Below are 14,847 nucleotides of genomic sequence, written 5' to 3'. Positions count from 1 at the left end.
ACGGATATGATAGACCATTATAGAAGAATTTAAACACCCCATTCAAGTAATACATGCACATGTATGTGGATGCATGCCCATGGACAGAAAAGCCAGTACAGACAACGGGTACACATCAACTAACAAAAACTTCACTGGGCTACATTTATTATCGACATTTCATCTAATATTCATGGTAGCTCCATGTCCCTATAAAATAAAATTGCAGGTAGCTCATTGGAGACTCCAGAATGCTTGTTGGGGCAAATATCAACCATCATTAAGCTCAGAGCATATTCACCATAATCTAATTAAACTGTCCTCAAATTTCAGCCAGCAATTCCTCACCAAGCCCTCACCTTCCTGCCAAGCTATGGAATACCCCAAAAAACAGACCTAATCATTTAAAAGTCTTAAATATCAAGAAACTCTGATACGCCTTTCATCAAATTTAAATAATTACCGATTAGCATTAAAACAGTATTATTTCCTGCCTTGCTATATCAAAAACAAGGATTTTCTAGAGTGGAGAATGTTTTATGAAACTAGCAGAAGTTGCTATCTTATGGTGAGGTCACTGCAACTTCTCTGCCTTCCTCTCCTCCCCCTCTCTCTCATTGTCCACTCACTCTTCCTCTTCTCCTCCCTCAACTCACAACAAATGTAAGAGTTTGCTTTTGCTCAGACGACAGCAAAAGAAGGCTGACGTCAAGGATGAAGGAGCACATGGGAGGGCCATGGAGGGCATTCTGCCCACATTCCTCCCTGTCCCAATCCTTACTGCTCTAATGCCACCTGATCCAGAAGAAAACCAACTTCAATCAGGCCTACTAACTTGGTTTCACAAACAAGTACTCGTGTCATTTGAATACATAAAATTTAGTATAATAAGGGTTTAAAGAATTCAGAAACTTGTAATTTTTTAATAACTTGTTAAATTATTGTCCTGAACGTACTGACCAAGCTCAATCTGTCAACTTGAGATAATGTTGTTTTGAATCCCTTTTTTGGTAAGGTCGCTATGAAGATGATGTATGGAATTTATTTTTTTAATGTTCTTTGATAGCAGCCATAAAACAAAAATTAAAAAAAAAGAAGAAAAAAAAAAAGAAAAAAAGACTCTCATTGATATAAAAGTCCTGAAAAACTCTCATAGAGGCCCCCCAGATGAAACATGTCAATTCCAAGTGCCAAATAGAAATTGTTGAAATTCTGGGATTATTGATGGCAATATTTTGGAACTCCAGCAGTTCCAGCACCCAAATACTGAGAAGAAATTGCTGAAGCTAATGCTCTCCATGACACTAACATGGATTAAATGATCCATTTACGTAACTCTAAAAGAAATACTAAGATTTTACAGCTTTTGATCAGTTAATAGTATCTCCATAAATGTCAGAAGTTGCAAACATTTTGTCCAGAGGAGTTTGGTTTGCTAAAGCACAAAGATGAACAAAGCGAGAAGCTCTGAAATGCACAATAATAAACCCAAAGGAATTCCAGGAAAATGAGAAATAAGTGCAATGGATTTCTGAAAAAGGAAGGGGGATGTCAGCCACTCAACACTGAGGTATCTAAATCATTGTTTGACAGAGGCCTCATCTAATTCCAGAAACAGAGCAATGTCATGCTGCTTATCTTATGCAAGAAGTCTTCTGCCATAAAAAAAAACATGCATAAAACAAGCACAAGAACTCAGTTTACTGAAAAGTAGACTGGAACAAAACCAGGAGCAGAACAGAAAATGGATGGGGTTAACAAAAAAGACAAACAAATCACTGAAGAGGCATAACAGTTATGAGTAACACTTTTATTTATTAACCAAGTAGGAACCAAACTAGCATTTCCAAAGGCAACTATTGTAATCCAGAATAGTGTTTGCTTATTAGCATGTACATCCTGATGGTAGGCTGCTTTCTACCCTACTTACAGCAGTTGCCCTAACAAAACAAACATCTGCAGGCTCAGAGAGTTTTAGCGCTTCCTCATGTAAGAGTGCAAAAGTTACAATGCTGTACACCAGAGTTAGCATGCAGAAACTGTGCCTTTTATACAGCAGACTTCAGATCCAGTCCACCTAAGAAAAGCAAAGGAGATGGGAAGAAATTTTTCCCCGTTACAAAGAACTATATTATCTGATCCTCCACGTTTCTATATGAATTAACTTCAGATTATTAAGAAGTAGATGAAATCACAGCTCAGATATTAAGGAATCAATACTCTTAACTATTTTCTCAACTAACAGGTGAACGATTGGCAACAAAATTTCAATAACTCAAACAAGAATATCAAAAAATCTGAATGCACAGAGTAAAATAACAGAATAACCCCAGCAGCTCGGGTCATGTCTTTAAGAGGACAAGCAAGCATGGAATTTCCAAAGGAATTGTTTGTTTGAATACATAATCAGAACCTTTTATAACATCAGGAGAAACATTTTTTCATGTCTCCAATGTATAGTGGAAGCAAAAAACCTAGGCTTTATTATTCCTCAATTTCCCCTTGATAACAGTAAGTTAGGCTCGTACTCTATACTAAGAGCTGAAAATATAAATTTTACTATAACATCAACTTCAGAAACTTCAGTTCATCTTTCAGTTTGTCCAAGTAGGAACAATCTATATTTTGTGTGCACATACCTATTATATGGCAGTATAGAATTCAAGTAGAAAATCTGGAAGGGCATGAGATTGAGAAGAAGTCAATATGCTGCATTGCTTTTTTGATAATATTTGGAAAGCAAACAAAATTAAAAACTTTTGGTTTCTCAGGAGTTTTTCTTCAAAATTGAAGTGTTACTTCCTTTCCAAAGTGTTGTTCTCACAAGAAGCAAGTGAAAACAAAAGAAAAAGAGAAAGCAAGAAGGATGAGAGAACACTGAATGAGCAAGAAGAGGACCTTGAGAGAAGCACTAAAAAACGATGCAAGACAATAAGGGCATAAGCACAAGGCAGAAAAGAAAAAGGACTAAGTGACACGGAGAAAGAACCTGAGTAAGAGTAGAAGCAAAAAAGACTGCCAGAAAACAGCTGAAATAACAATGTAGTTAGGAGAGTTAGAGCAAGAACTTGTTATCAAAAAGACTGATAGTTTTCAGGCATGCTAAAGCACACACAAGAAGAACAGCATCGGAGTGGGAATAAGCATGTCAGTTTAAGATAGCAAGAGAAAGTTGGAGAGGAAGAGTGCAAGTGTGTGGGGCGGGGAGGGCGGGTAGCGTGCATGTGTGTGTCTGTCTCTGTCAGAGCAGTGATTTACTACAGGAGGGGTGGCAAAAATTCCTCAGAATGATGTTCTCCATTGAGTAACAGAGCTATCAAAGCCAGTTAACCAACCCCTGCCACTCTTAGGCACCCTGCTCCTGTCCACCCACACAACCCGTTCCATTATCTTGTCAAATGTCTCAGCAGCAGCACAGTATACTGGGCCTAGGAACCAATCTGACTGAAAAGTAACCTGATTCTCCACCCCCATACACACCCAAATGTTATATATATAAAATTATTTATTTCAGCCAACTCTGTTTCCAAGTCTGATTCACTGGTTGGTCTTACAAACAGCTGTGCCAACACAAAGCAGGTGGGAACAAGCAGGCAGTATCTGAAGAGAAGGGGAACTGCTTAAGCTGCAGTTGCCTTCAGAGAACTGCTTGTTGCACACTTTACCTCAGAAACCACTCTCAATAATCTAACCCAAAGTGCTTCAGTGGCAGCACATATTATAGCAGGATCAGTTTGCTAATACTTATGCCATAAAAACAACACATATTGCACCATCAGATTTAAGTACTGTTCGTGTCCCATAGCCCTTCTAAATGAAATATTAAAACAAAAAGATGTGCTTTTCATAGCTTTGCTTCTTTATCTGTTATTTCAGATTTGGTACAGATACACTTGGAGGAAGAGCAAGGTAGGAGAGGAAAGCGGGGAGATAATCAGTATTGCCTGTGTTCTCCTCTGGATGTACTGTTCATGGTGCTGTCCTTCAGCATTCTCTGAACACTGAAATGATGTACCAGTGTACTGTCATGTTCCATGCCAGAAGACTCAACTGATCTAGATGAGCAAGAGATAACTAAGTACTCCTGAATTTTGCCCAAATTTACAGTATAGTACCAAAAGACCAATAGTTTAATCTTCATCACCTTCTGTCCTTTGATTCCTCCTCTGCCACCACTACTAAGCAGTGCCCCAAGACATTGTGTCAGCTGAAACTAGAACGGTTATTACTGTGGAAGAGTCATGATTAAGACACAAAGCCAACTCTGCCTCCCAAAAGCCAACCAAACCAGAGCATACAGAAGCGTGGTTTACACAGCTATTATACACTTGCACAAGTCACCCACCGTTCTCCAAACTGTCCCCTCTCAAGCGGCTGACCCACAAAACCAAGAACTCATTCCTGCCAGAGGCAGTAGTAACCTGTTAGGCCAAGTAACAGAGGTGACATATTCCCATCATAAAAACCATGCAAATACCATGTATGTCTCTTTCTCCTACATGAAAGAAGTTTTGTAAGTTTCATAAGATTGAAGACCAAGAAGTTAGATGTTTAAATTAAGGTGGGCACAATATACAGCTCTGTCTGATTTTGCAATGCTAATCTACTTTCACAGTCGAATGCTGTTGTGTTCACTGAACAGACAGACATGAGGAGAGCGGCACACAGAAAACAAAGTCACACGGTACGTGCCAGCTATACAGTAAATGATACTATTACTGAAACACTCCACCGGTTCTTCCAGAAATTGAAGGATGTGTACCAAATAGGGCAAGAGACTGAAAGTGAAATCAATTTAATTATTTTTCTTAAAACACACAACCTCCTTTCAAGAAAAAAAAAAAAAAAAAAAAAAAAAAAAAAAAATGAGTTCCAACTCTAATGCTCTTAAATTTCCCAACAAATCCTAAGTTCCAGGAGCAGACCACTACCTGGAAATGCTGAGTCACACTCCAGCCTTAAGAGACTGCTTCTGTGAGTTACAAAGCACTCAGAATATAAACTCAAGACAAACACAACTGTAACTACTTAGCATCCTGCTATTAAGACATAACTCAACTTCTAACCTCAGCTCCACCCTTTGCATCACCGTATAACTTTAGGCAAGTCACTTTACCTTCATTTTGTTTTCATTTCCCTTGCTAAAAAATACCTGTTAGTAAGCTGCTCCTGTTAGCAAGGCAAAATCTGCTTTCTGTATAAGCAAGACATACAAACAAACAAAGTTGAAGGTTTTCCTTGCACCAACTTTGGTATTAATTTTTCTGTGTATTAGATCCTAACCACTTAAGAAACATCTCTTCCACATGATGCTAAAAAAGTCTGAATGAAACAAGAATGAATCAAAACACTAAAAGCAAGGAGACTTCCCATTTTTGTCATTGAGTTTTTGACACGGTTCGGGAACCTTTATGGAAACAGTTGGGCCCAAAGAACAGCTCCACAGATGTTTGCACAACTAAAACATAAGGAGAAATACCATGATTGCAACATGTGGGATACAATGTGTGCCTGTTTCCTCAAATGCACAAAGAACCTGGCACTGCCACAGGGGAAGCTCATAGGTTCTACGATACCTATAATGACTAATAAATATAATAGAAATTATCATTATAGACTAATATAATAGAAATTATATTCTGAGCCCACTGTATGCTTGCTAAAAATGCAACTCAAGCTCATCGTCTCACCTCATACCACAGATCTCAAGTTGTTTTGTGTCATGCAAACAAAATCTTCTTCTAACATACAAAGATTAAAGTTAAGATCAAAGAAGTAGCCGCAGTCCAGAGAAAGAGAACAAAAGCAAAGCATATAAAGAAGTGCATATAGGAAAATATTAAGGATAAACTTTTCATGTACGGAAGTCTAAAATTTAAACTCTTCACTCATATTCAAACTCCTGAATAGAAATAATTACATTATTCTCACATCTCACTGAGTCTGGCAGGAACTACAATACTCAAGATCTTAAGAAAAGAGTGAGGCCAATAGTACTGGCAAAACAGCGTCAGGTATATAAGCCTAAAAGGATGCTTTTGAAGGAAAAAAGTCAAGTTGCGATAAAGGTACATAAAATGATAAATAACACAAGAAAGGTCAATTAAGTCCACTCTTCCATAAGAGAGTTATCTCCTTAGATGTATATTAAACAAGCATCAAGAAAGTTGGAGATCTTTTTCTTTCCATCTGCTACTTAAAAAGCCGCACACCCTATAAATTCTTAGTTTATAGGAAAACAAATCACAGATCGCTGATCTTCTCTAATGCTGCTAAGTGCAAAGCACCACACGTATACAGTGACAGTTTCAAAAGACCTGTTTCCCTCACGTGCAGAATGCTGAGATGAAGGTTTTTATGCATGGCTATCTGCATTTTACCTTCATATTTCACTTCCATGCAATCAGCAGCAAAACGGAAAGAAACATATTTTAAAATACTTCAGTTGACTTAGAAAATTTTTTGAAATAATTTTTGCAAAATAGACAATGATTTCCAAACACTGTACTTGAAACTTGTGAACTGAAGGTTGACTTCTTTTGTGAGCTTGACTCCCCATAGAGATACATATATAAAGGTTCTGATGGGCAAGACTGAAAGTTGACTCAAACGAAGTGATACAGAGTCCGCAAATCACAACTGTGTCAAATACAAAAGGGAAAATATCATTTAACAAACCCTACAAAGCCAGGAAAGAAACCCTCTTATAAGGGCATCAGACATCATTCATGATTTCCGCTCACATCTCCAGGTTATTAAAATTTAGACCACCATTAAACTTTTGTACAACAGCGGCAGACTATCAACCTACAATCACTCCCAGCCTTCTGTATTTGCATGAAGAAACAGCAATCAAGCCACTAACACAAACATTTGCACAGCACCAGAACCAAAATGCCATGCAGAAGAACATCAGGAATGAACAGGTATGCCTTGTCAAGTCATGAAATCAAATGAAGAAAGAGGTAATACTAAGTTTATGTACAAAACAAAATGAAAATCCGATCCCAGCAGAGGTCTCCAAGTAGTACAACAATGCAAAACCAAACAGTTTTAACTACACCCTTACGCCACAACATTCAACCATAATTTTTAACACAGAATCACATGTACTTTTTCCAGCCAGCCTTCAATGTAAATGCATCATTTATGATGCTGTCTCTAGTAGATGCTCACAGAAGATGTTACTCCCTTAGAAGTAGGCTTGTAACACACAGCGTATATTAAAAATAATAAGCCATCAGGGGAAGTTAGGGGAGATGCAAGGGTCATTCAGTATGAAGCTGCACTAACTGCACTGTGAAGTGCACCCTCCCCAGAGCTGCACTCAGAACCAGCACTTCTGATTTCAGAGCAAAGAAAAACGTGTGGTAAGTTTGTAGCCTTAGCATACACAGAACTTGACTTGAGCAAAAACCTGACTTGAGTGGGAAGACACAGACAAACATGTTGATGTTCAACATTTGTGGTAATGCTCATTTCCCTGCATAAGGCCTGCCATAAAAATCCCAGCTTTTGAAGGCACTCTGTGACACTGACAGGAAAGTCACCCTAAACACAAGAAACACAGGACTTATGAACAACATACACTCAACCGTGTTATCCCAGAAGCGTAACCTACTATTCGTAGGATGCAATCTCTACAGAAAGGGAATCTCCCAAGATCTTCCAGCAACAATCACTTCTTGCAACATTAGCAAAGACGTCAATATATTTTAAACACTAACTTGCAATTTTTGGCAGACCATTAAATTAATGCCTCCCTATCCACAAATTAGAAAGAATAACAGAAAGAAATCAGAACCAGACATGATCCAGGAGAGTTACTAAGAGCTTTCCAGATCAATTGGATTTTGAACAAGAGTGCATTAAAAACATATTTGCCTGCAATCAAACACAAACTCTACATGTAATTCATTTATAAATCTTGTAAAAATCATATTTTAAAATGAGAATATATGTGCTTATGTATTTATAAGGCAATACTACTTCTTCTGCAAAGGAAGTGGATGCCCTCTGCTCCGATGGGCTCCTCAGCACAGATCCACTGGCAAAGAGAATCAAAAGCAATCAGTGATTTACATAGCTCACTGTAACACAAATGAAGATTTGAGCATGCAGAGATGAACAGGATTCCAAAACGACAACCTGCGTTTGAAGCCAAAAAGCCAAACACTGATGAGCAATAGTTTTTCAGGTCACTAGGATTTAAAAGTTTCTTTCGAAGGGTTTACAGACGTGTTGGACTTAATCACTGAAATATATTTACTTTTGCTTATGCCAGCTATCATTGTACTAGTTGAATTTTTTTAGTAACTCATCAAAATTCACCCAAAACATTTTCAACCATGTTTTGAAAGAATAACTCTGCCATCAGAAACCAATTTGTACGTTTCCATTACTCTTGTTTCACTATCCAAACAGTTATTAAAGCGACAGAGGAAACTTTTCAACACATAGACATATTAATACATTATTAACCTTCCCTTTAACAGACTCAAAACTCAGTTTACCTTTATTTGCCTCAGGGGAAAAAGAAAAAGAAAAAAAAAAAAGAGAGAGCTTTCAAACTTTATGTAACACAAATTGAAAGCTTAGTTTCTCACAGCTGGAACAAAAACACTGACACTTAACAGAGTTGATTTCACTTTCAGTTACACAGTTTCGCTTTCGGATACCAAGTGCTACAGATCCTAGAAACAATGCAAGGAGTCTGCTAACCAGTAACTGCCAGCTTGTGCTATTTTAATTACAAAAACGTTTTCACTGCTTTTGAATTTAAGAAATGCTATATTCACAGATGAAATTAAACTGATTATGTCTGTCACAAGTCAACTGAAGTAGCTACTACCTAGATTTCATAGGCTCCACAGTATTTATACTGCATGGACTTAGGAAAGCTGACTGGGAACTATCTCCTGCATCTGCCAATCCCTCCAGTTGGAGGGAAGGGAAGGGAAGGGAAGGGAAGGGAAGGGAAGGGAAGGGAAGGGAAGGGAAGGGAAGGGAAGGGAAGGGAAGGGAAGGGAAGGGAAGGGAAGGGAAGGGAAGGGAAGGGAAGGGAAGGGAAGGGAAGGGAAGGGAAGGGAAGGGAAGGGAAGGGAAGGGAAGGGAAGGGAAGGGAAGGGAAGGGAAGGGAAGGGAAGGGAAGGGAAGGGAAGGGGGCTAAAATCCAAATACAGCTGAGGTGCTGAAGACCCATCCTAAAGTAAAAAATAAATTTGTACTAGCAAAAGCAATTGAGCTATTTTTTTTCCGCAAGTTTGATAAAACAGAATCAAAAGCAGAATTTTATCTTTCTTCCACACAAAGAGAAAAGACAATCTAGGGATATCAATTACAAACTGTTAGACAACTGGTGATTGGGTCACTGCAATTCTATGGACATACTGAGTCACCTCATAGAGATTACTAATTAACTGTACATATCAAATACATCTTTCTGGAAGGAATAGTTGCTTCTAGAGATTTTTTTATTTTCCTCCAGAGTTTTTAAAATATTAATAGACCATAATTCCCACAACTTCCCTCTTGAAGGATCCACCAATGTGAGGAAGGAAAACAAGAGCATTCCTCTTTCCAAAGTATTCCTGATTTTCTTCACCAGCCTTGAGTTCACAAGGAAAGATGTGTTTGTTCAGAAAGGTTTTCGTATTATTTTAAATGGTCTCAGATAAAAAAAAAAGTCTCACTAATCATACAAGTCTAGTTAGTGGAACAGTTACTACATATTAGAGGAAAAGAAGTTTCTTAAACTCTTGCTAGAAAAGGAAAAGAAATGAAACTGTAAAGTAAGTTAACAAATAATCTATTGTATTCAGTTATAAAGACAAAAGCAGCAATTCTCTGTAAATAATCCTATTCTACAACAACAAGATCTATTTACAGAAGGATTTCAGTAGTGATATGAGTTTTCCATGCTTCCATAAAACAAAGGTATCAGGAAAGCTTTTGACTTCGCTTTAGAAAATAGTTGTCCAAATGGCATTAAAAATGACTGCAGAAAGACTAACCAAGAACATCAGCTGTAACAACTTTAACCTTGACTACAGGACTACAGGTTGGAAAGCACCTGAAATAAAGACACTTTAAAAGGAACACTGAATAGAGAAGCTAATTATAGCAACAGAACTTGCTTCTTTGCTAAGAGTCACCACCCATTTCGGTTCAGATAAAAGTACAAAATGCCATCACAGCAAATAAGGGACAGTTTTTCATGAGTTTTATTAACCGATCTTCTTGCACATGACCACACAAGCAGGTGTTTCATACACAGCAGCGTAACTTATTCAGGACTTTCACACTTTGTAAAGCGTTAACTAACCTATCTCTTTAATGACAAAAAACTCACAGTAAATTCATTAAGGCAAAGCCTAACAATACAGTTAACCCAGACACATTTCTTTCCAAGGCCCTACTGGAATCAAGATGTGACATACATGTTAGCACCTATGTCCCAGTTAAAAGTAACTTTAAGACTTTAGTTATTACTTGATGCCAGTCATGTCTTTGTCCATTGCAAAAACCATCTACCAGTGTGTTGGAAGTTACTCATGGTCATCATATGCTAACTCCTAGTCCATTCAAAGCCCACATGCTTTAAAAATTAACAAAATCCTGATTATTACATCCCTATTTTACACAGGTAAGATTATACTATCCATAAAATGACATTGAAATAGAAAACATTCGGCTGCTATTAGGTAAAATTATCCATGTTGCTGTTTCTCTGTAACTGTCCAACACTGGGGGAAGGGATTCCAATGACAATTTCCAAAATTGTCCTTCACCTGAGTACTGATTCAGGAACTGGAATACTGCAACAAACTTACTTACCTATTGGCCTGGAAACAGTATTAAACTACCCTAATGTCTGTATATACAACGATTTAAGAGAAGGGACTGCAAGCTTTTTGTGATCAAAGAAGACTGCGCTATTGGACAGCTCAGTCAAAAATGTTCAGAAAATATGACTGAAACTCAATAAGCTGCATAAACTTTGATACAATTTTTAATTCGTAAAACAAATGTAAATCCAATATATGCACTCTACTTCAGATCATGACTGAAAAGGCTCTGGTTCTAAATATTTTGCATAAGCAAAAAAACATTAAGAACAACCAACAGAAGTAGTCTACATATACACACACATACAGAGTTCACAAGATGTGGATATATCAGAGTTACAAGTACTATCTCATATTCAGTTATTTTCAGTGTTATTATTTTCAAATTCTATAAAGCATAATTAATTTTCCAAAAATATCCAACCTACAGAGGTTGGGGGGAGTACAGATAAGGAGAAACAAGTTCTACCAAAACTTCTTTGGGTTTTGTTATTCCAGTATGTTAAGTTCTGCTCAGTTACTCACAGATAATAAAGTATGAGTACAAACAAAACACTAGTTTATTTGTCCTCCAACATTATTGAGGAATCCTTCAGCTCTACCAATACAATGACCAAATAAACTGTTAACTTATCCAGACCCCCTACAACGCTTAAAGCCATGTAAGAGCCACTGTGTGCACCTACTGGCAAAAGTTACCTGCACGCTCCCATTGGGACTAGAGCAGTAGGTTGTCCAAAACATTCCTGTTGATCTATTTCATAGTCAGATATTCCGCCTTCATTAATTTCAATTTTAAAGAACAATGAATGTTTATTTCCACCGATGACTGTAGGGTAACAGGAGAACTAAGTAACAGCAGCAATCTAGACACATGATCAAAGGACCCCTACATGGCCTTTGGGCAGACTAAACTCTAAACTTCAAAGCTGACCAAAACTCAAAAATGCACCAATTTCGAAATTCCAAATGACAGCGCTTTTAATTGTGTTTTCTGATTTTGCGGCAACGGGAGGGAATACTGCTCCGGAGAAAGAACCCCCTATACACCAGAGAAGGTCTCCAACACCTCCAGCAGCACAAAGCTCCATTCCTACCCGGCTGCAGCCAGCCGCTGACACCCCGCAGGTCCCCGCGCGCCGCTCAGCCGCCGCTCCCCGCGCTCCCCAGCGCAGCCCGATGACAGCGGCCTCCCGCAGGCGCTCCCGCCCCGGCCCCAACTCCCCCCGACCCCCGCAGAAGGTGCGGGCAGGGCCACCACAACAGGTGCCCGCCGCTCCAACGGCCCCGCTCCCGCCACCCTCCTCTCCCCGCTCCCAGGCCGGGCCGAAACCCCGCTCCCGCCCACCGCAGGGCGTTGCGCATCAGGGCGAAAGGAACCGGGCGAACTCCCTTCCTTCATCCCCGCTCCCGGGGCCCGGCTCGCTCGCAGCCCGGCAGCCTCTACCGGACACCGACGCGAAAAGGGCCGCAGAGGCCGCAACCGCTGCCCAGGCCTGTCCCATTAGGGGGCGGCGGAGGGGAGGGCGGGGAGGAAGGGCAGCCCCGAAGCCCGCAGCGGTTCCTCGCCCCGCCAGCGCTGGGCAGCGGCCCGCCGGGCCCCGCGCTCTCCCCGCCGCCTCTCTCTAAGATGGCAGCGGCGCTGCCCCCTGCGCTGCGCCCCCTTCGACCGCGCCGGGCCGGGAGGTGGCACCCGCTGGTCCCGCTGCGCAGCCCCCCGCCGCCGGCTCACTCACCGCTCGAGCCCCGCGCTCCGGCCCGGCTCCTCCCGGCGGCGGCCTCTCCTCTCCTTTCCTCTCCTGCCGGTGCGGCGGGGAGAGCGAGGAGCGAACGCTTCTTCTTCTTCCCCCGGCCTCGGCCCGGGGCCCCGGCGCGGCGGCGCCTCCCTCTTGCGCGCTCCGCAGTCCGTCCGGCCGCTCCGCCACGCTCGGGCCCGCACGGCCGGCGGCGGTGCCGGTGCCGATCGCAGGGTCTGCCCGCTGCGCGCCTTCTTCTCCGGGCGGCGGGGAGAAGGGGGGGGGCCCGGCCCGGCCCGGCGGGCGGATCCGCGGCGCTTCCTGGCCGGGCTGGATTTTCTATCGCTCACAAAATGGCGCGCGTTCCAAACCTGCGCAGCGCCCGGCGGCGGCAACGGCGAGGCCCGGCCTCGCCTCGGCTCGGTGAGGTGCGGCGGTCGACGGCGGCCTGAGCCCCGGCCTGGCAGCGCGGGGACAGCGGCGGGCGGGCGGGCGGCGAGAGGGGGAGGGGGAAGAGGAGGAGGAGGAGGAGGTGGTGGTGGAGAAGGAGGGGGTGGGGGGGAAGCGCAGCGCTGTACCGAGCCCCCGGGAACTCCTCGCTCCCTCCCTCCCCTGCTTGCCAGCCAGCCTGCCTCTACCTCCTCCCACCCCGCCCGCTCCTCCTTCTCCTCCCTCCCGGAGCGGCTCTGCGCCGGCACCGCTCCCTCACAGCGCGCCGCAGCGCGGGGTGAACCTCCGGCGGACCCTCGGGGACGAATTATTGCCCTTTTTGGATATACATGTATATATATATATATATATTTTTTTTTTTTTTTTATGAGGGTGTTCTTCGTATTTCTCGACCTTCCGAGGGAAAGCGGGAAAGGGGAAAAAATAAAAAAATAAATGAAAATAAATTAAAAGAAAACCACCACCACGGCTCGGGCGGGAAAGGGTTTTGGTTTTTTCTGATTTTTTTTTTTTTCCGGGGGTGGGGGAGGGGTTGGGGGAAAAAAAAAAAAAAAAAAAAGGCGAACCGACAAAATGGCGGCGGGGCGAGCTCGTCGCTGTGGCAACTGTCCGTCAGGTCGCCCTGCTGCCCCACCCCGCCCGGGCGGGCGGGAGGGAGGGAGACGGCGCTGACGTGGGGAGGGAGAGAGCGGGCGACGGGTAAAAGGCGGGGCTGCCGTCGCCTGGCAACCGCTGCTTCTCCGCCCTCCCCCGGGCCTCGGTGAGGCTGTGACGCTGGCCGTGCGGCCGCGCTGCTGCCGGTCGGGATGGACCCAGTTCGCCGGGCCCTGGAGCGTGAGAGGGGAAGAGGTGGTGGTCGGCTGAGGAGACGCGGCCCGCCACAATGGTGGCGCCTCCCCAGCCTGCAGGGGCCGCCGGCAGCGCGAAGGGGGTGCGGGTTGTGGCGCCCCCCGGCGGGTCGGGTTGGTAGGGCTCGGGCGGGCAGAGCTCGTTCCCGCTTAAAAAAATACCTGTTCCTCTCACATGAAAGGCGCTGAGGAGCTGGCTCTGCCGTGCGCTTTGTGAAGGGAGTCACGGGTTCCTGAGGGAAGGCTGCTTCACGGAATCATAGAATGGCCAGGTTAGGAGGGACCTCCAGGATCAGGAGCAAGGATCGTGAATCTCCAACCCCCCTGCCACATGCAGGGCCACCAACCTCCCCATTTCATGCTTCCCTATGGGCTGTTGCACACAGCCACCCTAAACATGTGCTGGGGTTTGGTTTGTTGGTTTTTCATTTGTTTCTGGAATGCTCACAAAGATCAGAAAGTAAAGGATGGCCTATACATTTTAGTTCTAACCTGTGACAGTTTTGGTTTTTTTTTAGCTTCCAGACAGCCTCCTTGAGAAAATGAGGGCACGTTGCTGATACCTGTTCCCTTAGATTTTATTACTACCTTAAAGTTTTTTCTTGCAGCAGAGAAGGTGGCAATAAATGGCCAGAGATAGGCAGATAGGTATAGCAGCAGCCAAGTATTACATCACCAAAATACCTCATGGCTTTACAAATGCAGTATCACAAGCAGTTTGTAGAATCACAGAATGCCCTAAGCTGGAAGAGATAGGCTGGTGTTTCACTGTCACACTTTAAAACAGGATTTTGCGTTATGTTTCTTAAGAATAAGATGATGGGCTCATAAGAAATACCTGGTTGGATTTCTCTTCCCAAAAGACAAACTGCACCAGAAAGCTCAATATTTGAGGTTGAAAAGAACTACAATAAATAAAACACTTCGGGGGGAGGTTGGGGGGAGGGGGGCGGGGGAAGAAGAGGAAAAACCTACTTAAAAAGTTTA

At 42.9% G+C, this 14,847-nt stretch overlaps 1 protein-coding gene across 1 annotated transcript in view; it reads right to left on the bottom strand.

Moving 5' to 3' along the window:
* Nucleotides 1-13,046, bottom strand: part of DYRK1A (dual specificity tyrosine phosphorylation regulated kinase 1A) — an 85,049-nt gene extending 72,003 nt beyond the window's left edge. Inside the window, exon 1 of the mRNA XM_048934028.1 lies at nt 12,563-13,046. The gene's annotated coding sequence lies outside the window, so the exon portion shown is untranslated. The remainder of the gene's footprint in view (nt 1-12,562) is intronic.
* Between the last annotated feature and the right edge of the window lie 1,801 nt (nt 13,047-14,847).

Source organism: Lagopus muta, chromosome 1 (assembly GCF_023343835.1).
Source record: "Lagopus muta isolate bLagMut1 chromosome 1, bLagMut1 primary, whole genome shotgun sequence".
Classification (NCBI taxonomy): Eukaryota; Metazoa; Chordata; class Aves; order Galliformes; family Phasianidae; genus Lagopus; species Lagopus muta.
The sequence above is the reverse complement of the archived record's forward strand: the minus strand, read 5'-3'. Positions and strand labels throughout refer to the sequence as shown.